This window comes from Scyliorhinus torazame, chromosome 7 (assembly GCF_047496885.1).
Source record: "Scyliorhinus torazame isolate Kashiwa2021f chromosome 7, sScyTor2.1, whole genome shotgun sequence".
Classification (NCBI taxonomy): domain Eukaryota; kingdom Metazoa; phylum Chordata; class Chondrichthyes; order Carcharhiniformes; family Scyliorhinidae; genus Scyliorhinus; species Scyliorhinus torazame.
The window spans coordinates 292,072,186-292,097,471 of record NC_092713.1 but is presented as its reverse complement, the minus strand read 5'-3'; positions in this window follow the sequence as shown (position 1 = coordinate 292,097,471).

The window sequence follows — 25,286 nt, the reverse complement described above, 5'->3', positions numbered from 1 at the left end:
TAACTAGTACACGGTTTTTCAATGCTGTGTTCTCTTCAATAACTGAGCAGCAAAGTAAACCTGTCCACCATCTATAAGTCAGGAGTGTGATGGAATACTCTCCACTTACCTGGAAGAGTACAGCTCCAACAAAACTCAAGAGGCTCAACACTATCTAGCCCGCTTGATTAGCACCTCATCCACCACACTGAACATTCACTCCCTCAACCACCGATGCACAGTGGCAGCAGTCTGCAAGATGCATTGCAGCAACTCACCAAGGCTCTTTTGACAGAACCCTCCAAACCCATGACCCCCTAGAAGGTCAAGGGCAGCAGATACTAAGGAACACCACCACCTGGAGGTTCCCCTCCAAGCCACACCCTATCCTGACTTGGAAATATATTGATTTTCCTTCATTATCACTCAGTCAAAATCCCAGAACACCCTCCCAAACTGTCGTGTGAGTTTACTTACACCACACTGACTGCAGTAGTTCAGGAAGGTGACTCATCACCACCTTCTCAAGGGTAATTAGGGATGGGTGATAGAAATGCTGGCCTAGCCAGCGACACCCATGTTCTGTGGAAGAATTCCAAAAAGCAAGCGCTGTGATCACGATAGGTGATATTACATGATTAGTGGCTGCCAGGCAAGGCGTGGGACTGGCTGCTTCCAGGTCTGGGGGGGCCACTGGGTCAGGGGAGCTACTGACGTGATTAAGCTACAACACCAACCTGAACCTGACTAACTTTCTCCCTCTCTGTCTGATCCCGCACACAGAACTAAGTGATATCGGTATGGAACGAGTGAAGCTGGCTATTCTTCTTATTACAGTGTTGGAGGAGCCCAGACTCCAGCAGTAACGGGAGGTGACACCCTTGGAAGACCCAGCGACAGGAGGCCAGGGACCACAGAGCAGGTTCAGGGGTTGGAGGCCAGACCAACCATACAGTGGACATGAAGGAGCAGAAGGAGACCGAAGGTATACAGCACCCGAGTGACCTTCATGAAGCTGTCAGACAACTTGCGCTGTAGAAGACTCCGACTCACAGGGAGACTGTGCAGTACCTTTGCCACACCCTTGTTGACTTGGCGCCACATGGCGATGGAGAAGACTCGCACCCTGGGGTCGTAAAGGTCACGGCAGCCTTCAACTTTTACACAACAGGGTAATTCCAGGGCTCCACAGATGACATGTGTGGCATCATGCATGCATCCGCCCATAAGTGCATCCGTGAGGTCACCTATGGGCTTTGGACTTCATTCATTTTGACCTGGACCACGCCCAGAAAGACGAGAGGGCTGGTGGACTCAGCACCATTGCCGGTCTGCCTCAGGTTCAGAGAGTGATAGATTGCACACATGTCACTTTACATGCCCATTGCATCAGGGAGTCCCCTTCCTAAACAAGAAGGGGTTCTACTCCCTCAATGTGCAGCTGGTGTGCAACCACCAGATGCGATTCATGCACGTTACGTGCATGTTTTCCAGGGAATATGTATGATAGCTACATCCTTCGGCAATCGCAGATCCGTGACATTTTCGACTTGTAGTGGACAAGGGATATCCCTTGAGGCCTTGGGTGATGACTCCAGTGCAGAAGCTAGAGTTCGCAGCAGCAGCCTGGTGCAACGAGGTTCACAGCACCACCAGATCTGTGTTTCGAGCGGTGCATCGGCCTCCTGAAGATGTCTCCGCTGCCTCGACAGGTCCAGTGGGGCCTGCCAGTACAGCCCTCAGAGGGTTTCCCACAATGCAGTGGCCTGCAGTGCCCGACATAACCTGGCCCTGCAGCGGAACAATGACTTTGTATAATGAGGCAGGCTTGATTAGTGAACTTAAGGTGAAGGAACCTTTAGGGGGCAGTGACCACAATATGATGGAATTTACCCTGCAGTTTGAGAGGGAGAAGCTGTAATCAGATGTAACGGTATTACAATTAAATAAGGGTAACTACAAAGGCATGAGGGAGCAGCTGGCCAGAGTTAATTAGAAGGGGAGCGGAGCAAGGAAGACAGTGGAACAGCAATGGCAGGAGTTTTTGGGGGTAATTCGTGAGGCACAACAGAAATTCATCCCAAGGAGGAGGAAACATTCTCAGGGGAGGATGAGGCATTCGTGGCTGATGAGGGAAGTCAAGGACACCATAAAGGCAAAAGGAAAAGCATGCAAGGTGGTGAGGATTAGTGGAAAGCCAGAGGATTGGGAAGCCATTAAATATGAGCAGAGGACAACTAAAAAAGCAATAAGGGGGAAGAAGATGAAATATGAGTGTAAGTTAGCTAGTAATATAAAAGAAGATTGCAAGAGTTTTTTCAATATATAAACATTGGACCGCTGAAAAATGAGGCTGGAGAAGCAGTAATAGGAAACAAAGAAATGGCAGAGGAACTGAATTGTTACTTTGCATCAGTCTTCACGGTGGAAGACACCAGTGGGATACCAGAACTTCAGGAGAATCAGAGGGCAGAGGTGAGTGTAGTGGCCATCACTAAGGAGAAGGTTCTGGGGAAAGTGAAAGGCCTGAATGTGGATAAATCACCTGGACCAGGTGGACTACACCCCAATGTTCTAAAGGAGATAGATGAGGAGATGTGGAGGCATTGGTGGTGATTTTTCAGGAACCACCAGAGGCAGGAAGGGCCCCAGATGACTGGAAAATGGCTAATGTAACACCCCTGTTTAAGAAGGGAGGGAGGCACAAGACATGAAATTATAGGCTGGTTAGCCTGACTTCGATTGTTGGCAAGATTTTAGAGTCCCTTATTAAAGGTGAGATTGCGGAGTACTTGGAAGTACATGATAAAATAGGCCTGAGTCATCACGGCTTCATCAAGGGGAGGTCATGTCTGACTAATCTGCTGGAATTCTTTGAGGAGGTAGCAAGGAATTTAGAAAAAGGAGAACCAGTGGACCTGATCTCTTTAGATTTCCAGAAGGCCTTTGACAAAGTGCCGTATAGGAGGCTGTTAAATACATTAAGCGCCCTTCATGTTAAGGGTAAGATATTGGCATGGATAGAAGAATGGCTGACTGGCAGAAGGCAGAGAGTGGGGATAAAGGCATCTTTTTCAGGATGACAGCTGGTGACTAATGGTGTGTCTCAGGGGTCGGTATATTTCACAATATACTTTAACGATCTGGAAGAAGTAACTGAAGGCTCTGTTGCTAGGTTTGCAGATGATACAAAGGTATGCAGAGGGACAGGTAGTATTGAGGAAGTAGGGGGGCTGCAGAAGGACTTGGGCAGGCTAGAAGAGTGGGCAAAGAAGTGAAAGATGGAATACAATGTGGAAAAGTGTAAGATTCTGCAGTTTGGGAGGAAGAATGGAGGCATAGACTATTTTCTAAATGGGAAAAGGCTTAGGAAATCAAAAGCACAAAGGGACCTAGGAGTCCTCGTTCATGATTCTCTTAAGGTTAACGTGCTGGTTCAGTCGGCAGTCAGGAAGGCAAATACAATGTTAACATTTGTGTCGAGAGGGTGAGAATACAAGAGCAGGGAAGGACTTCTGAGGCTGTATAAGTCTCTGGTCTCTGGAGTATTGTGAGCAGTTTTGGGCCCCGTATCTAAGGAAGGATGAGCTGGCCTTGGAAAGGGTCTAGAAGGATGAGGGGGGATCTTATTGAAATTGACAGGATACTGCGAGGCCTGGATAGAGTGGACGTGGAGAGGATGATTCCTCCAGTAGGAAAAACTAGAACCCGAGGGCACCGCCTCAGGCTGAAGGGATGATCCTTTAAAACAGCGATGAGGAGGAATTTTGTCTGCCAGAGGGCAGTGAATCTGTGGAACGCTTTGCCACAGAAGGCTGAGGGGCCAAATCATTGAGTGCCTTTAAGTCAAAAATAGATAGGTTCTTGATTAAAAAGGGGATCAGGAGTTATAGGGAGAAGGTAGGAGAATGAGGATGAGAAACATATCAGCCATGATTGAATGGCGGAGCAAACGCAATGGGCTGAATGGCCTAATTCTGCTCCTATGTCTTATGGCCTTTTAGATGTAGAGGACCAGCACATGTCCTCCAATGAGGATGACATGCGGAGAGAGTTGAGGAAGAGGCCACTGAGGATCTGGAGGATGGAGGCCAGGCCGGGGCTTCCCCCTCATTTACAATTTCTCCAGCTAAGTAAGACCTCCTGCTGTTCTAAGGCTCTCTCTCTTCTATTCCGACTCCTGGGTAACCTTCTGAACTGTCATTTTTTTTAGGTGTTCTGACGATCTCTAAAGCTCCACATTTTAATTTCCTTACCTTGACAACAATAATCTTCCCAGAACTAAACATTACCTCTAAATGATTAACATCAACCATGAACTAGATATTCACAACAACCATTTAGACTTTTCTGTGTCCTATCCCTCACACATCTACCCTCGCTGCTTTCCTTCTCTCCTAGAACCATGATAGAGTAGGACTGCTATTGTCTTCATCTTCCAGCCCATTATGCTTTGCGTTCAATGAAATATCCTCTGCCATTTCCACCACCACCTAAAATATATTTCCCTCCATTTTCATCATTCCAAAGGGACAATTCATTCCTTCCTTGACACATAGTCCACTCTTGGGCAGCACGGTAGCACAAGTGGATAGCACTGTGGCTTCACAGCGCCAGGGTCCCAGGTTCGAGTCCCCGCTGGGTCACTGTCTGTGTGGAGTCTGCACGTTCTCCCCGTGTCTGCGTGGGTTTCCTCCGGGTGCTCCGGTTTCCTCCCACAGTCCAAAGACGTTCAGGTTAGGTGGATTGGCCATGCTAAATTGCCCTTAGTGTCCAAAAAGGCTAGAAGGGGTTATTGGGTTACGGGGATAGGGGGAAGTGAAGGCTTAAGTGGGTTGGTGCAGACTCGATGGGCCGAATAGTCTCCTTCTGCACTGTATGTTCTATGTTTGTTCTTCAGACATTACCAATAGACCACCCGGGCCATCCAACGTCAACAATCAGCCACCCACACTCTAATCCCTGAGAGCCTGGTCTCCATACAGTTCTTGCCCTCTGGCTTCCCTGTGCTGCCTGAGTGTGGAGATACATACTCACTGCAGTCTTCCTCCCCGCTGTGTGAGAGTTTTCAGGCTGCATGAGGCCGGAAAACACACCTTGTCACTTTGCCCATCCAGCCTGGCCTCTCATTGGACCCCAACCAAGTATCTGACAGCTGCTCCAGTGCTGATGCTACGGATTCACCTACTCCCAGCTACATTCCAGTAGCCACTCTGGAAGGGCAATCCTTCAACGGTGTATTGCCACACGCCCAGCAAGCAGGACACGGGAAGCGATGCCACCATACCAGCTGCCAGACCCCTTTAAACTTTGAGTCTCACAGCTTTGAAAGGCCACTAAGGCCTGAGAGTGACCCAACCCCCCCCCCTCCCCCCGAGATGCTGATACTGAACCCACCACCATCTGGCCACGAGTTGAATCTATCTGGCTCCCCCGCGTCCTCTCCAGTGTCCAGCCTCAGACTGGCACCCGAGATGGTAATGGTGACATGAGCACTCATCTCCAATATTCCCTTCGGAAGTGAGGTTGCCAGGTTCTTATTTTCATACAGCTGTTGTAAATCGTGCCACCGTGGCATTGTGCCAGTGACCGATGAATATTCATTGAGTGGGGATGTCCCAGTGGGAGGGCTTGCTAATGATATTATAATGTATTAAAATTAGGTTCCCGGTCTTCCGTGGAATTTTTCTCGTTATTACACTGGCGAGGGGCCTGGAAAATCAGATAACACGTCAGCGTCAATCGCGTTTTCCGATTTTCGCTGAATTTCCCACCCATGCCGCAATACTCACTGATGGCTAATGCGGGCTCAAAATCACCCTCTTTGTCATTTTTTCAGAAAATTCCACCCATGCTCTGTCTCACCCCTTCTTTCTCTCTCTCTCTCTCTCTCTCTCACACACACACAGACACACACACGCACAAACTAAGATGGGAAACAGATAAACATTGTGTACGTTTACAAATTTGAGTGACTTCAATCACCGATTCACGACTTCCAGTCTCCTAAATGTATCTTTTGATTCCTGAGATAACAACGGTGCAGCCCCTGAAGCCAGTTTTGATCATATGACTGTCAGGTTAATGCTTATGGGGCCCCTCCTGTCTTGTTTGAATGAGAGAGGCCATCATGACACAACAGAAAATTGATAGTGGCCATTAAATTTTAATTTTTCCTTTTGTCCAATATGAAACATGGAGACAGACAGTTTTGAAACTCAATAGCCTTTAGTTGTTGGCCCATCCTTATTCAATGAAATGTGTGAATTCCACAGCTGACTGTGAAGTACCCTTATCAATATTCACATTTAATTAGCTATTCACCAGAGACTTGGTACTGTCTGTAGTCCAAATGCCAAAAGTCAGATGATTTGTAGCAGAAATCTTAACAGAATGTTTGTGTCCAACTTTTTAAAGTATTGACTAAAATCTCATAATATGAGATACCTGTCCTGGGCATGACACAATACTTGATTTATACATTACATTCACAGAGAAGAACTGAATAATTGGATAATTAATTAATTTAATTTTAAAGTTGACAATAAATATACAAAGATGCTGAAAAAGTCTCCATGCCCATTTTACATAATCCTTCCATTAATAAATTACAGAGACTAATTTCTTAGTGATTTCTTTGTGTCCTATGTCATTCCAGTTTGTAAACGCATTTCCCTATTGAGCCTTTAAGACCAGCAATTCAACAACGTTTGGAAATGGTACAAGCCAGGACATATGTTTCCCCAGTCAAACTCTAGGGGCGGAATTCTCCGCAATCGGCACAATGTCCGCCGTCCGGCGTGAATCAGTCCGGCATCGCGCCGCCCCATAGGTGCAGAATCCTCCGCATCTTGAGGGGCCGAGCCCTCACCTTGACGGGCCAGGCCCGTGCCGGACTGATTTCCGCCCCGCCAGCTGGCGGGAAAGGCCTTTGGTGCCCCGCTGGCTGGCGTGGAAATGACTTTGCCGTGCGGCGCATGCGCGGGAACGTCAGCGGCCGCTCACGGCATCCCCGCGCATGCGCAGTGGAGGGGGTCTCTTCCGCCTCCGCCATAGTGGAGACCATGGATAAGGCGGAAGGAAAAGAGTGCCCCCACGGCACAGGCCCGCCCGCGGATCGGTGGGCCCCGATTGCGGGCCAGGCCACCGTGGGGGCAACCCCCGGGGCCAGATCGCCCCGCGCCCCCCCCCAGGACCCCAGAGCCCACCTGCACCGCCTTGTCCCATCGGTAAAAGAGGTGGTTTAATCCACGCCGGCGGGACAGGCATTCCAGCAGCGGGACTTCGGCCCATCTGGGCCGGAGAATTGCCGGGGGGGGGGGGGGGGGGGGGGGGGGCCGCCAACCGGCACGGCACGATTCCAGCCCCCGCCGAATATCCGGTGCCGGAGAATTCGGCAACCGGTGGGGGCGGGATTCACACCAGCCCCCAGCGATTCTCCGACCCGGCGGGGGGTCGGAGAATCCCGCCCCTGGTTTGTAATTTATAAAGTAATGTTTGCACTTTTCTGATATTGAAACCAGAAACTCTAATTTCCCTTCAAGAATATACACAATGAGTTGGCTGAGAAGTGCAATATCCATCCTGAATTGTAATCTGGTCAGCAAAGCCCATTGTTTTACAGGACGAGGCGAAAGGTTAGCAATAAAGCTGCACTTCCTGTTGACAGTTTAAAAAAATAACCGTATTCAGACTTTCCATTTATCTCTCCAGCTCCTGACTGCTAAAAGATAACTTGAATTTGTTTGATTTTGTGTTAAGTTTCATACAGAAATGACAACCCAATCAACTCTGAAGAAGAGTCATACGAACTCGAAACGGGATCTCTGTTTCTCACTCCACAGCTGCTGCTGAGGGTTTTCCCCAGCATTTTCTGTTGTTATTAACCAGAGTGTACTATCAGGAAGAATAACTTCTGGCTCTCATCATACCTTACTGTACATGATAAGATTTCTGGTGGCAGAATTGAACCTGAATATGAGTAGAGAGAAAGACTTCCATTTAAATAGCACCAACTTAAAATGCAAGAAAGCATGGCACTTTAATTTATCACCCAAAAGATCACGGGCGGGATACTCCGTCCCACCGCACCCGTTTTCTGGTGCGACGTGACCCTGCTGGCAGCAGGATTCTCTGTCCCGGCAGCCGGCCAATGGGATTTCCCATTGTGGGCACCCCCATACCGTCGGGAAATCCGCAGACGTGAATGTACTGTCGGTGAAGCGGAGGATCACACCGACGGAGAAACCAGCTGCACGCCTCCAATTATGGAGCCCCAGCTCAATACTTCACTGGAGTTTCAGCCTAGAATTTCTGTGCAGGTCTGCAGAGCAGGACTTGAATCTATAATTGTCTGACTCAGGCAAGAATGATTCCAACTGAGCCTAGGTTGAACACAGGCTAAAATAGTTTCATAAACTACTGGCTGGATCGTGCTGTTTATGCATTGGTTACAACACGCAATGTATTCTCAGTTGGAATATTTTCTGTCAATTCATTGGCCAAGATGTTAGAATCATAGGAGCAGGAATCGGCCATTTTGTCTCTCAAAATCATACCACTTTTGAACTAGTTTGATCTGCAGCTTAACTTCATTTATTTGCCATAGCTCCAAATAATCTTACCTCACAAAAATCTAACAATCTCAGTCTTGAACGCTTCAATTGTCCCAACGTTGTTTTGAGGGAAAGAACTGCAGCCTTCTACTACACTTTGCATGAGGAAATGCTTCCTGAATTCCCTCCCAAATGGCTTAGCCCTAACTTTCCCTTTGATCTTGACTCCCCATTGGAGGACATAATTTGACCGTATTTAGCAAACAAATCATTTGAAACTTTTAAACAGATTACTCCTCAATATTCTACACTCAAGGGACATGGGGAGGAACATGTGTATTTACATAATGGTTCATGATGGAAAAATATATCAAAATGTTACTTCTCTGTGAAGAACATGAGAGCATTTTACAGGGATGGACTGGGAAACATGCAGAATGAAAAGAAGATAGCAAACAATTGAGGAAAATGAGGGCTAGAGACAGAAAAACCCATCAAGCAAAATACCAATAAGCAGTCATGTCAACATGGCATCAAGGTCAAATACAAAAATAGTCTCAAACAAACTGGAAAACACCATCTGATCCTGAAAAAAGAGTATGGTAGGAAGACAGATCAATCTTTGGCCTGGGGGGAAAAAAAATTAAAACAATGAAGAGGAGGAATGATAAAGTTGTGAAGCAAAATGAAGGTTGAAATAACGTGGAATAGAGCACCACCTTCTGAACTTGGAATTGTTCAGGATGTAAGAAGTTCAACTGTTTCAAATTTTAAACTGCTCAAATCATGAAAGGAGCATAGTCAGGACCAGAAGGAGCTTTTCGAGCATAATGGTGGAAATAGAGAAAGAAAGACATGGAGGTAAGAGGGAGTCAATTGATTCTCCATTGAAGGGGTTTCCTATTCCCGACCATTGGACCAGCTCTCTTCTGGTGGCAACTGGTATATGTAAATGTCTGACGGGAACAGCCATGTTCCCAAGACATCTAAGCATCATTCTCATAGATGGTGAAATAGTTTGGTTTTGCCATCTTGCATTTGTTACTGATGTCTCCAATGATGGACTCTTCTCTCCATGAAAGAGAAGGTAAAATGTGGGGAATCACCTATTGCTCATGCAACATTGAGTACAGCAAGGTCAAAATTATAAAAGAACATGCTGGCCTCCTTCACAATAGGAGCAGGAACTGACTACATGGCCCGTCAAGCCTGCTCCTCCATTCAATACGATCATAGCTGATCTTGGGCTTCAACTCCATTTACCTCCCACTCCCCATTTTAATTTGCTTAGAGATGAAAAATCTGTCTATTCGGGCCTAAAATGTATGTACATGAGATGGGGGAGGTCATAAAATTGCCCCAAGTGTATAAGAAAGATTAATGTAGATGCCAGACATGCACAACACAGTATATTTTTAGTGGCATGTTGGCACAGTGCTTAGCACTGCTGCCTCACAGTACCAGGGAACAGGGTTCAATTGCAGCCTTGGGTGATTGTGTGGAGTTTCAAGTTCTCCCTGTGTCTGCGTGGGTTTGCCCCAGGTGCTCCGGTTTCCTCCCACAGTTGAAAGAGGCGCAGATTTAGTGGATTGGGCATGCTAAATTACCCCTTCGTGTAGAGTTATGAGGATGGGGCAGGTGGTGAGCGAGGCAGGGTGTTCTTTCAGAGGGCCGGTGCAGACTCGATGAGCTGAATGGCCTCCTTTGACACCCAATTGTTAAACTTTCTCCAGCACTGAGTTGCCATGCCATTAGCACTCATTGATGTGGCTACATCCTTCACACTGGCTCTGAGAATTTCAATTTGTTCATTCAAGAGAGGATTAACCCTCTTCTAACCTCCTCTACTTCAACATTCAAACTTGAAACAGTGGGGGTTCTGTGCCATGTAACAGACTTCACAAACATGTGGAATATATCCAATTGGCTCCTGTATTCCTCACAATGATGGCAATGTCTGAACTTTTAAGTTGCCAAAGGCTTTCAACCCTTGCAGGACCTGAGATTTCCCACTCAAAATATGTCAGCTCCCAGTCTGAGACAATTCCCGTACCTGGGACTCACTTTAATTATTTAAATGGACCTGGACAGGGCTATTTTATTGATTGGGGGGGGGGTCAATGGTCAATGGCCAGCTACAACAGAGGTCAATGGCCAGCTCCAATAATGGTAGCGAGGCTATTGTCTGCGGGATTCTCTGTCATCGGGATCCTTCACACCGCTGGCAGTGCACCCACACTGTCCGTTCCTCAATGGTGTGGGGTGGCCACAATAGGAAACCCCATTGGCCGGCTGCGGGAACAGAGAATCCCACTGCCAGTGGGGGCACACTGTGCCGGAAATGGGTCTGGCGGGACGGAGAAATCCTTCCTGGATGTTTTCAAGAAGCAGTTAGATATAGTATTTAGGGCGAACCGGATCATAGGATATGGAAGGAGGGGAAAGTAGGATTAGGCTATTGAGTTGGATGATCAGCCATGATCACAATGAAGGGCGGAGCAGGCTCGAAGGCCAACTAGCCTCCTCCAGCTCCTATTTTCTATGTTTCTATCCGCCTGGTAATGTGGAGCGCTGTCCAGGTATGACCTGTACACAACAGGCAGGACAAATCCAAACCGACTAATTACTGCCCCACCAGTCTACTCTCGATCATCAGTCAAGTGATGGAGAGGGTCATCAACGATGCAATCAAGTGGCATTTGCTTCACAACAATCTGCTCACAGATGCTCAGTTTGGCTTACACCAGGGTCACTCAGCTCCTGGCCTAATTACAGCCTTTGTTTAAACATGGACAAAAAAGGTGAGCTCCAGAAGTGAGGTGAGAGTGACTGCCCATGATACGGAAGCAGCATTTGACCGAGTACAGTATCAAGGAGCCCTAGCAAAACTGGTGTCTATGGGAAACAGGTTGGAGTCATACCTGGCACAAAGGAAGATGGTTGTGGTTGTTGGAGGTCAATCATCTCAGTTCCAGGACATCACTGCAGGAGTTCCTCAGGGTACTGTCCTAGGACCAACCATCTTCAGCTGCTTCATCAATGATGGATCTGCAGTTTGTTAATATCGTTATGTGTCGGCGCACTATATATTCATCAACAGAACTTGAGACTGAACTTCTTGGGTGAAGTATATAGCTTTATTTGTGTCAGTTTTAAAGTCTACCGATCAAGTCAAATTTTGTGCCAGTACAGAATCTAGAAAGTTGTTTGTCCAACGCAAATACAAATGTTGAGTTGAATTCAAAATACAATTAGTTTGGGGTAATTTCTTCAGATCAAAATGCACAATACAAAAATGAAACAAAAGGAAATAGCAGTTTGCAAAGCAAAGTAAAGAATAGGTTTCAACGGTTAGGTTAAAGATGATTTCAGAGAGAGAGAGAGAGAGTTTAAAAATGATTTCAGAGAGAGCAAAATGGTTCTCTCCCGGTCTCATAAGGAAATCATAATCTTTAAGGTTGTGTCCCCTTTCTGACTGTGATTGGGTTAAATTGATTATAATTCATCTAATTTGACCAAAATGTCTGTCTATCAAGTTTTAAGAGATAATGTGACATGAGAGAATTTCTATATGTTTCCATAATATGGTGTGAACAAACCACCTGTTTCCCACCATGTTTTCTAAAACTGGGATATTTGCCCAGTAATGATAACAATGCATTTACTCTGCAACATGGCCTTGTAGTGTATGGTCAGTTTTCAAACTGACTTCCTTATCTGATCCTTTCTCATGCTCTCAGCCTTATCTGCTGTCATGGCTAATATATGATTTTAATAGTATAATGTCACTAAATCATTTCTTCCTTTAAACTTTTATTAGCTATAAGAAAAGTGGATTTCTATCAATCAATGACCTTCCACCCATCATAATATCAGAAATGAAGATGTTTGCTAATGATTGCACAATGATCAGCACCATTTGCGACTGCTCAGATAACGAAACAATCCATGCCCAGGTTCAGCAAGATCTGGAGAATACCTGGGCTTGGTCTGAGAAAAGGCTTACTTGCACTCCACCAGGCAATTACCATCTCGAACAAGAGATAATGTAATCATCACCCCTTGACATTCAATGGTATTACCATTGCTGAATCCCCCACATTAAACATCCTGGGGCTACCATTAACCAGAAGCTGTACTGGATTAGACATATAAATACTGTGGCTACAAGGGCAGATCAGAGGTTAGGAAGCTTGAGGTGAGTAATTCACCTCCTGACTCCCCAAAGCCTGTCCACCATCTACAAGGTACAAGTCAGGAGTGTGGTGGAATACTCTCTCCAGTTCCCTGGATGAGTGCAGCTCCAATAATACTCAAGAAACTTGACACTATCCAGGACAAAGCAACCCACTTAATTGGCAACTTACCACAAACACTCACTCCTTCCACCACTGACAAACAGTGGCAGCTGTGTGCACCAGCTACAAGATGCACTGCAGGAACTCACCAACGCTCTTAAGACATTACCTTCCAAATCCATGACCACTACCATTTAGAAGGACAAGGACAGCAGACACATGGGAACACCACCACCTGGAAGTTCACCTCCAAGTCACTCACTTGGAAATATATCGCTGTCCCTTCCCAATGACCCAGGATTCATTGGGTCAAAATCCTGGAACTCCCTCCCTAACAGTACTCTGAATGTACCTGCAGCCCATGGACCGCAAAGGTTCGAGCAGGCAGCTCACTACCACCTCCTCAAGGGCAATTAGGGATGGGCAATAAATACCCTAACCAGCAATGCCCACATCCCATGAATGACCTAAAGAAAGAACACACCAAGCATCCAGCAAGTCTGTCCTGCCATGCTTCTAGATATTTTGCCTCATACATGAAGAATGGATTGGATTGGATACCTGAGGCATTGCTGCCCTGCAGAAGTCAATACCCCCCAATACCCCCCAAAAAGATGGGGGGAAAGATTAAAGAACGATTGGCATTAATTGAGGCATGTAGTTGCTGCACATACCAGGACAGCAATGAAACCCCTATTTTGGAGTAAGAAGGGTGTTGAATATTTATGGATATATGGGGCGAAATTCTCCGTTATCGGCGGAAAGTCCGCCGATCGGCGCAAAAAACGGCGCAAATCCGACTTGCGTCACGTCGGAAAAATGGGTCGAAAGTCTCCGGCCCAAAATGGGCTAGCAGCGACGTAACGGGATCCGCGCTTGCGCAGTGGTTCACGCCGTGCAGCGTCATACGCGCCGCACGACGTGACGGCGCATAAGGCCGCGCAGCTCCCCCCCACCCGACCGGAACACCCGACCGGAACACCCGACTGGATGGCTGGCCGTCGCTCAGCCCCGAGGTTCGAGTCACGGGATGTGGAGGCGCTCCTGGATGCGGTGGAGCAGAGGAGGGACGCCCTGTATCCCGGGCACGGCCGCAGAGTTGCCCCATGCCACAGCCGGCGTCTGTGGAGGGAAGTGGCAGAGGCCGTCACCGCTGCGGCCCTAACACCACGGACAGGCACCCAGTGCCACAAGAAGGTGAATGACCTCGTCAGAGCAGGCAGGGTGAGCCTCCCATATCCCCCCTCCCCCATATCTCCCCCTCCCCCATATCTCCCCTCCCCCATTCCCCCTTCCCCCATATCCCCCCTCCCCCATATCCCCCCTCCCCCATATCCCCCCTCCCCATATTCCCCCTCCCCCATATCCCCCCTCCCACATATCCCCCCTCCCCCATATCCCACCTACCCCATATCCCCCCTCCCCCCTTCCCCCATATCCCCCTCCCCATATCCCTCCTCCCCCATATCTCCCCTCCCCATATCCCACTTCCCCATATCCCCCTCCCTCATATCCCCCGCTCCCCCCATATCCCCCGTTCCCCCATATCCCCCCACCCCATATTCCCAGATCCCCCCTCCCCATATCCCCCCTTCCCCCATATCCCCCTCCCCATATCCCCCCTCCCCCATATCCCTCCTCCCCCATATCTCCCACCTCCCCATATCCCCCATATCCCCCTCCCCATATGCCCCCCTCCCCCATATCCCCCCTCCCCCATATCCCCCCCTCCCCATATCCCCCCTCCCCCATATCCCCCTCCCCCATATCCCCCCATATCCCCCCTCCCCCATATCCCCCTCCCCATAACCCCTTCCCCATATCCCCCTTCCCCCATATCCCCCTCCCTCATATCCCCATATCCCCCTCCCCCATATCCCCCCTCCCCCATATCCCCCCTTCCCCCATATCCCCCCTCCCCCATATCCCCCATATCCGCCCTCCACATATCCCCCCTCCCCCAGATCCCCCTCCACCACATCCCCCCTCCCCATATCTCCCTCCCCATATCCCCCCTCCCCCATATCCCCCCTCCCCCATATCCCCCCATAACCCCATATCCCCCATATCCCCCTCCCCATATGCCCCCTCCCCCAGATCCCCCTCCAGCACATCCCCCTCCCCATATCTCCCTCCCCATATCCCCCCTCCCCCATATCCCCCCTCCCCCATATCCCCCACCTCCCCCATATCCCCCATATCCCCTCCCCCATATGCCCCCCTCCCCCATATCCCCTCCCCCATATCCCCCCTCCCCATATCCCCCCTCCCCCATATCCCCCCTCCCCCATATCCCCCCATATCCCCCCTCCCCCATATCCCCCTCCCCATATCCCCTTCCCCATATCCCCCCTTCCCCCATATCCCCCTCCCTCATATCCCCCATATCCCCCTCCCCCATATCCCCCCTCCCCCATATCCCCCCTTCCGCCATATCCCCCCTCCCCCATATCCGCCCTCCACATATCCCCCCTCCCTCAGATCCCCCTCCACCACATCCCCCCTCCCCATATCTCCCTCCCCATATCCCCCCTCCCCCATACCCCCCTGCCCCATATCCCCCCCATATCCCCCCTCCCCCATATCCCCCCTCCCCCATATCCCCCCTCCCACATATCCCCCCTCCCCCATATCCCCCTCCCCCATATCCCCCATATCCCCCCTCCCCCATATCCCCCTCCCCCATATCCCCCTTCCCCCATATCCCCCCTCCCCATATCCCCCATATCCCCCCTCCCCCATATCCCCCCCTCCCCCATATCCCCCTCCCCATAACCCCCCCTCCCCATATCACCCCTCCCCATATCCCCCATATCCCCCCTCCCCCATATCCCCCCTCCCCCAAATCCCCCCTCCCCATATCCCCCCTCCCCATATCCCCCCTCCCCCATATCCCCCCTCCCCATATCCCCCCTCCCCATATCCCCTTCCCCCATATCCCCCCTCCCCATATCCCCCTTCCACCATACCCCCCTCCCCAATATCCCCCCTCCCCCATATACCCCCTCCCCATATCCCCCCTCCCCCATATCCCCCCTTCCCCCATATCTCCCCTCCCCATATCCCCCCTCCCCATATCCCCCTCCCCTATCCCCCCTTCCCCCATATCCCCCCTCCCCCATATCCCCAAGTGAAAACCTTAACCTCTGCAATGCACGCGCAACTGATGGCGTGCATTCATATACCTGCCTAACAGTGTTGCCTTTTACCCCTGCCACCGCCCCCCCCCCACAGGAGAAGCGCGCACACAACAATAGGGAGCATGTGAGGACTGGAGGAGGCCCCGCTGATGAGAGGCCACTGACCGAACACGAGGAAAGGGCCCTGGAACTGGCTGGCGGACCTGAGGACCGGGAGGTTGCTGATGCAGAGGTCGGGGGCGTACTAGCAAGTGAGCCACCGGCAGCCCGTCCCCATATCCCCCCTCCCCTATATCCCCCTCCCCCATATCACCTGGTCACTGCCTGATGTCTAACCATGCATGCTTCATTGTGTATCGCAGGACCAAACGTCCAGGCACCCAACCCCGCAGATGCAGACCGCCCGCAGGATGCCCCTCGGAGGCCACGGGAGACGGAGAGACCCGGACCCTCCAGCATGCGACGCCCGCAGGATGCCCCTCGGAGGCAACGGGAGACGGAGAGACCCGCACCCTCCAGCATGCGACGCCCGCAGGATGCCCCTCGCACACCACGGGAGACGGAGAGACCTGGAGCAACAGGGAGACGACACCCCCGTCACGTGCGGGAGCGACCACCCAGCGACGAGAGGGGCAGACACAGGCCCCCGTCACATCCGAGCCAGGACACCACTACCCAGGACACCACTACCCAGGACACCACTACCCAGGACACCACTACCCGGGACCCAGGACACCACTACCCAGGACACCACTACCCGGGACACCACTACCCGGGACACCACTACCCGGGACAGCACTACCCAGGAAGACGAAATACCGGACAGTGACTCAGATTGGATGGGTGGAGACGAACCCCCACCCCAAAGTGCCATGGACCCAGAGTGGGACGAAGAGCACGACACAACGCCACTGCTGTCACCAACACCCTCCACCATCGCAGAAACACTCACCTCGGTTGGGCACTTTAGTGATGAGGCGTCTGTTACACTCACTGGTGCGCACAACACAGCCGTCCCGGTACAGCAATTGGAGGTAAGAGCAGCAGAGGGGCCGGGCGGTCGGAGGGCAGCCCAGCCCAAGCGAACATCTGCCGCCCAGATGGATCCCGGGTTCCTGGAGTTACCACACCCACACATAGATCCGATGCAACCACCGACCCGGAGACGAGCGAAGAGGGTGACGGGTGGCTTGCGGCGGCTGCAGTCGCAGGTGGAGGAGTCCACCCACGTCCAGGAGCTGGGAGTGGTGCCGGTCATGCGTGCCACCCAGGCTGACACCGCACGGGTGGCGTCCGCAGTGGAGGCAATGGGTGCGACGGTGTCAGACATGGGGAACGGTATGCGAGGCCTGGGGCTTTCCGTGCAGGCGGCGTCTGTGGCCCAGGACATGGCTGCCCTCTCACAGGAGGCCATGAGCCAGTGCCAGCGCCAGATGGCAGAGGCGCTCAACGCCATAGCCCAGTCTCTGCAGGCCATGGCCCAGTCTCAGCAGGCCATGGCCCAGTCTCTGCAGGCCATGGCCCAGTCTCTGCAGGCCATCGCTGAGGGCATCGGCGCCAGTGGCCATGTGCGAGCCGGCGTCGCACTGTCACAGACAGGGTTTGCCAACCCCCTGGGCTCCATGGCTGCAAACCTGCAGACCCCTGTCGATACCAGCACGGGCCTCCAGGACTGGCAGCGCCAGATGTCGGGGGGGCATCGGATGGCCAGTCCGTTCGCATCCCCCACCCATGTAGAGGCCTGGGGGCCATCGGGCACCCCGAGGGAGGAGGAGGTGGTGTGGTCCGTCCCGGCTCCCCCTGTAGGGGAGGTCCCGGTACACCGCGACACCTCGGACTCCCCCCCTTCCGTCCCAGGTGCATTGGGTGGGCAACGGGCAGGACAGGCTGGCAGCTCGCCATCCCAGTCGCCCGGGCCGCAGCCTGGCCCATCTAGGCCAGGACGCCCCAGGAAACGGCCGCCAAAGGAATCCAGTGTCAGAGGGCAGGAATCACAGGAGTCCACCTCCAGTTCTGCTGTACCATCTGGGGAACCACGTAGACGTAGTCAAAGGGCCCGTAAGGCCAAACAATTAGACACTGAGTAAGTTGGCACAGGTGCAGGGCACAGATGAGTTTTAGGGGCTCGGGCACGTGCATGAACTCGTTTGGTTATTAAAGTCAATGTTACACCTACAGAAGCTGCCTTTGTGCTCTGTCCAAAGCGTGCGGGGGTGTCATGTACGTTGAGCGCAAGTGTGTGTGTGAGGGGTGGTCTTACCTCAGCCCCAGATGAGTCTGCCCCCTTCCCCCTGGGGCGCCATCAACATCCCCCCGGGCAGAGGACGGGACCGTGCGCTGCAGTGTCACAGCCGCATGCAGGGATGGTCCGGGTGGATGGTGGTACTGTGGCCATGGGGTAGACATAGTCCAACGCTCACCGCAGGGCGGCTTGTCATCATCCTCCATGGCCTGCAATAGACACGCGTCCACCCGCAACTGTGTGAGCCCGGCCCGTTGTGCCGCAGGTGGATCGGCAATGGGGGGGGTGGTGTGCATGCGGGTGGGGTGGGTGGGGTTGGGGAGGGGGGTGAGGGTGCTGGGTGGGTGGATGGGTGGGGGGTGTGGGTCGTCGCTGTTGCCATGGTGTGCGGTCTGTGGCCATACTACCCGATTCCCACGCCCATCTAGTCAGTGAAGCGGGCGGCAATCAGTCTGTCCCGTGCCCGCTGGGCCAGCCGGTAACGGTGGACAGCCACCCGCCTGTGTCTACCCCGTCTGCCCTGACCATTACCCCCATCCCCCTCATCTGGGGAGGACTGCGCCTCTTCCTGCTGCTCCTCCACTCCGCCCTCCTCTGCCTGCGGCACATCGCCCCTCTGCTGGGCTATGTTGTGCAGGACGCAGCACACCACAATGATGCGGCCGACCCTATCTGACCGATACTGGAGGGCGCCCCCAGAGAGTTCCAGGCACCTGAAACGCATCTTCAGCACGCCAAAGCACCTCTCTATCACTCCCCTTGTCGCTACATGGGCATCATTGTAGCGGTTCTCCGCCTCATTGCGTGGCCTCCGTATAGTCGTCATCAGCCACGATCGCAATGGATAGCCCCTGTCGCCCAGCAACCAGCCCCTCAGCCGGGGATGGCGTCCCTCGTACATGCCAGGGATGGATGACCGCGACAACACGTATGAGTCGTGTACACTGCCTGGGTAACGGGCGCAGACGTGCAGGATCATCATGCGGTGGTCGCAGACCACCTGTATGTTCATCGAATAGGTCCCCTTCCTACTGGTGAACACGGCCCTGTTATCTGCAGGTGGCCACACGGCGACGGGCATCGCATCGATCGCGCCCTGGACCATGGGGAACCCGGCCACGGCAGAGAAGCCCACGGCCCGGGCATCTTGGCTGGCCCGGTCCACGGGGAAGCGGATATAGCGGTGGGCCATGGCATATAGGGCATCTGTCACTGCCAGGATGCACCGGTGCACCGATGTCTGCGATATGCCGGACTGGTCCCCACTCGGTGCCTGGAATGACCCCGTTGCATAAAAGTACAGGGCCACCGTAACCTTCACGGACACGGGGAGAGGGTGTCCCCCCGCCAGTGCCACGCGGTGACAGGTGTGCCAGCAGGTGGCAGATGTGTGCCACGGTTTCCCGCCTCATCCGGAGTCTCCTCCTGCATTCCCGGTCCGTGAGGTCCTGGTATGACTGCTGGGGCCGGTACACACGGGGCGCCCTCGGGTGCCTCCGTTGCCGTGGGGCCGCGACGTCCTCCTCCCCCTCCTCGTCCTGTCGGTCAGGTGTCCCTCCAGCCTGGGCGGCTGCCGCCTGTCCCTCTGCGGCAGCCTGCGCCGCCTCTCTGGCACGCTCCTCCTCCTCCTCCTCCTCATCCAGGGCAACATAGACATTAGCGGCTGCCGCCACGGCGGCCAACATCGCTGGATGATCGGAAAACATGACGGCCTGGTGGGGGGGAGGGGAACGACGACATGTCATCATTGCCCATATCCCCTCCTCCCCCCAGCCAGGTGGCATGGACCGCATGGGTCCAACTGTTGGAGGCTGGCACCTGGCCAGGGGGACCAACTCACGTGCCCTCGCATCACCCTCCCCGGCACGGACGCCCCCCCAACCTCCTCCCCGGCACGGACCCCAACCTCCACCCCGGCAGGGACCCCCCCCCCAACCTACTCCCCGGCACGGATCCCAACCTCCTCCCTGGCACGGACCCCCCCCCAACCTCCTCCCCGGCACGGACCCCCCATCCCCCTCCCCGGCACGGACCCCCCCCAACCTCCTCCCTGGCACGGACCCCCCATGCCCCTCCCCGGCACGGACCCCCCCCAACCTCCTCCCCGGCACGGACCCCCCCAACCTCCTCCCCGGCACGGACCCCAACCTCCTCCCCGGCACGGACCCCCCATCCCCCTCCCCGGCACGGACCCCCCCAACCTCCTCCCCGGCACGGACCCCCCATCCCCCTCCCCGGCATGGAGCCCCCCCCCCAACCTCCTCCCCGGCACGGACCCCCCCCAACCTCCTCCCCACACGGACCCCCCATCCCCCTCCCCGGCACGGACCCCCCCCAACCTCCTCCCCGGCACGGACCCCAACCTCCTCCCCGGCACGGACCCCACATCCCCCTCCCCGGCACGGACCCCCCCCCCAACCTCCACCCCGGCACGGACCCCCCCATCCCCCTCCCCGGCACGGACCCCCCCCCCCCCCAACCTCCTCCCCGGCACGGACCTCAACCTCCACCCCGGCACGGACCCCCCATCCCCCTCCCCGGCACGGACCACCCCCCAACCTCCACCCCGGCACGGACCCCCCACATCCCCCCCCCCGGCACGGACCCCCCCCCCCCCCAACCTCCTCCCCGGCACGGACCCCAACCTCCTCCCCGACACGGACCCCCCATCCCCGGCACGGACCCCCCCCCCAACCTCCTCCCCGGCACGGACCCCAACCTCCTCCCCGGCACGGACCCCCCACCCCCCTCCCCGGCACGGACCCCCCTCCCGGCACTCCCCCGGAGCCCAGCCCACTCTAACCCCCCACCCCCCCCCCCCCCCCGCCGCACACACACACACACACAACCCGAGACACACCTCTCCTCACACATTCAGACTGCGGCCACGCCATCGCCTGTCCAGCGGCCAACCTCCCAGGCCGCCACTCACCTCCACGCTGGTCGGCGTGAACCTGGAGCACAGGATCACGCTGATGAAAAGGAGGTTTAATTTACGTCGCCGTGAACGGTCATCACGTCGACGGGACTTCGGCCCAAGGGAGAATATCGGCAGGCCGAAAATCAGCTGCCTTGCGCAGACCCGTGCTATTCTCCGACGGCAGCAGCGACATTAACGCCCCGCCGACTTTTCTCCCTTCGGAGACTTCGGCAACCGGCGGGGGCGGGATTCACGGCGGCCAACGGCCATTCTCCGACCCTCTGGGGGGTCGGAGAATGACGCCCATGGTTCCAAACACAACATGTTGCAAAAATATAATTTGCAGAACAAACTTGAAAATTCAAAAATGTCTGTGCAGGTCTCTGAGAACAGATGATTTTGGTCAGCAGATATGTAAGCAAGTACTATATCAGTGGAAACGTCACATAAGGAAACTTCACAATATTTCATAAAAGCAGTTGAGAATTCCTGCAGTGAAGGGGAATCCAAGAATGTGTTTAGATAGTGGAGTGTAAGGTTTGGTACATGTTGAACTAATTGCTTTTCACTGTGTTTGCACTATTAGAATGTGGAGGAGTAGTCAGAGAAAGTGTTACAGCTATCAATGGAAGAGAGTATAGTGAAGTCAAGGCCCCTGAAGTCATCGTTGCACACCAACATAATCCTAATGGTATTCGTTTGAAATGGCACTTGATTTTAACTCGGCGATAGTTCAGTTTGGGTTATCTTTTGGGTTTGCTGAAGTGAGGCTGGAGCAATTTTATCTCCCGAACATCATTTTTACATTTCAAGCAGTAAGGGGGGGCAATTTTTTCTTCTGGCACTGGCACCTGAGTGAGCAACATTGCACCTCCTGGCTTACAAAGAAGCATTATGAATGTGCATCTCCATTTGAGAGCCTACTTTTGTATGATGCCATGTTTCCCTGGTGAAGCCCACACAAAGCATCAAATGTGTGACAGCATGTTAAAATCGCTTTGGATTCCTAGGGCAGCATGGTGGCGCAGTGGTTAGCACTGTTGCCTCACGGCGGTGAGGTCCCAGGTTCGATCCCGGCTCTGGGTCACTGTCCATGTGGAGTTCGCACATTCTCCCTATCTTTGCGTGGGTTTCGCCCCCACAACCCAAAGATGTGCAGGCTAGGTGGATTGGCCACGCTAAATTGCCCCTTAATTGGAAAAAATGAATTGGGTACCCTAAATTTTTTTTAAAAATCGAGTTGGATTCTAGCTGTATGTAAAACTACAATTGATGCGTGGAATACAGCAGGTTAAATTTCTTTTTTAATTCATTTATGGGATGTGGGCATCGCTCGTTAGGCCAACATTTATTGTCCATCCCTAGTTGCTCTTCAGAAGGTGATGAGTTGCCTTCATGAACCGCTGCAGTCCTTGAGATGTAGGTACGCCTACTGTACAGTTAGGGAGGGAGTTCTGGGATTTTGCCCAGCGACAGTGAAGGAATGGCGATATATTTCCAAATCAGGATGGTGAGTGACTTGGAGAGGAACCTCCAGATGGTGGGGTTCCCAGGTATCTGCTGCTCTTGTCCTTCTAAATGGTAGTGGTCATGGGTTTGGAAGGTGCTGTCTAAGGAACCTTGGTGAGTTACTGCAGTGCACCTTAGAGATGGTACACACGGCTATCATTGTTCGTCGGTGGTGGAGGACTTGAATGTTTGTGGAAGGGGGAGCAATCAAGGGGCTGCTTTGTCCTGGATGGTGTCGAGCTTCTTGAGTGTTGTTGGTGCTGCACTCATCCAGTAAAGTGGAGAGTATTCCATTACACTCCTGACTTGTGGTGATCAGGCTTTGGGGGGGTCAGGAGGTGAGTTACTCGCCATAGGATTCCTCGTCTTTGACCTGCCCTGGTGGCCACAGTATTAGTACGGCGAGTGCAGTTTAGTTTCTGATCAATGGTAACCCCAGGATGTTGATTGTGCGGATTCAGTGATGGTAATGCCATTGAACGTCAAGGGGCGATGGTTAGATCCTCTTTTGTAGGAGATGGTCATTGCCTGGCACTTGTGCGGCATGGATGTAGCTTGCCACTTGTCAGTGTTAAGTGATGGGTTAAGAGACATTGCAATTAGTTGTCTCATTTATGTTAAGTATCCATTAATTGACACTGATATGTAAAGGGGCTTCAGGTGGCCTCTGTCAGGTGATGTATAGTTAGAATTTTGTGCAAAGGCTGTTGGAATGAAATAAATGTGTGTTTGTGAAAAAGGAACAGAACTTTTAGACTCTTCATATCACAGCAACCAAAACGTCTAACAATTGGTAGCAGAGGATGGTTGCTGTGTAAATGTGAAGGGTTGAAAGATACAACTTTTCCAGATTAAACCAAGGAGTGAGTGAGAAAAGAAAAAAAAAAAAGGGATAAATGGCTGAACCGAGGATAAAGATGGCTGGATATGACTATCCTCCCTTATTTTCTGAAAGGGAATCGTACGACCAATGGAGAAGTGCAGTAGTCATGTGGACTAAGGTAACAGCTTTGGGAAAGAGAAAACAAGGTATGGCATTGGCTCTTTCTCTACCATCTGGCAGTAAAATCCGAAACAAAGTGCTTTCTGAGCTGGAATTGGAAGAGTTCGACTTAGAAGAAGGTCTGGAGACTTTATTACATTATATGGACAAGATTTATGAGAAAGATAACTTGTTAAGTGCATATGAAACATGGTCGGATTTTGATACGTTCCGGAAAATGGAGGATATCTCCATGGAAGACTATATAATGGAATTTGGCAGACTATATAAAAGGCTGCAGAAACACAACCTGGAATTTCCACAGTCTGTGTTGGTCTTTAAATTACTTGACTGTGCTAGAGTGAGCAACATGGATAGGCTCCTGGTTTTGACAGTTCAGTTTACTGATAAGGAAACCTTATTCGAACAGATGACAAAAGCTTTACAAAAGTTTCTGGGGAAACGTTCGATTCCGATGGCTCTGATGACCCAAATAGGTCAGCCTGCAATAAGGCAGAATATGGAAGATACACTACTAACAGGATGGTGAAATCGTATGGCTACAAACAGGGCTCAAAACTATAGAAGGAGACCGAGACAAGGAAATGATGAAGACAGGAACCCAGTTAGAACCTACAATACCAAACAGGTGGATGAGGGTAAAGCAGTTGATGTGGTGTATATGGATTTCAGTAAAGCGTTTGATAAGGTTCCCCACGGTAGGCTACTAAAGAAAATACGGAGGCATGGGATTCAGGGTGATTTAGCAGTTTGGATCAGAAATTGGTTGGCTGGAAGAAGACAAAGGGTGGTGGTTGATGGGAAATGTTCAGACTGGAGTCCAGTTACTAGTGGTGTACCACAAGGGTCTGTTTTGGGGCCACTGCTGTTTGTCCTGATTAGTAAGTTTGCAGACGACACAAAGGTTGGTGGAATTGCGGATAGCGATGAGGACTGTCGGAGGATACAGCAGGATTTAGATTGTCTGGAGACTTGGGCGGAGAGATGGCAGATGGAGTTTAATCCGGACAAATGTGAGGTAATGCATTTTGGAAGGTCTAATGCAGGTAGGGAATATACAGTGAATGGTAGAACCCTCAAGAGTATTGAAAGTCAAAGAGATCTAGGAGTACAGGTCCACAGGTCATTGAAAGGGGCAACACAGGTGGAGAAGGTAGTCATGAAGGCATACGGCATGCTTGCCTTCATTGGCCAGGGCATTGAGTATAAGAATTGGCAAGTCATGTTGCAGCTGTATAGAATCTTAGTTAGGCCACACTTGGAGTATAGTGTTCAATTCTGGTCGCCACACTACCAGAAGGATGTGGAGGCTTTAGAGAGGGTGCAGAAGAGATTTACCAGAATGTTGCCTGGTATGGAGGGCATTAGCTATGAGGAGCGATTGAATAAACTCGGTTTGTTCTCACTGGAACGAAGGAGGTTGAGGGGAGACCTGATAGAGGTATACAAAATTATGAGGGGCATAGACAGAGTGGATAGTCAGAGGCTTTTCCCCAGGGTAGAGGGGTCAATTACTAGGGGGCATAGGTTTAAGGTGAGAGGGGCAAGGTTTAGAGTAGATGTACGAGGCAAGTTTTTTACGCAGAGGGTAGTGGGTGCCTGGAACTCGCTACCGGAGGAGGTAGTGGAAGCAGGGACGA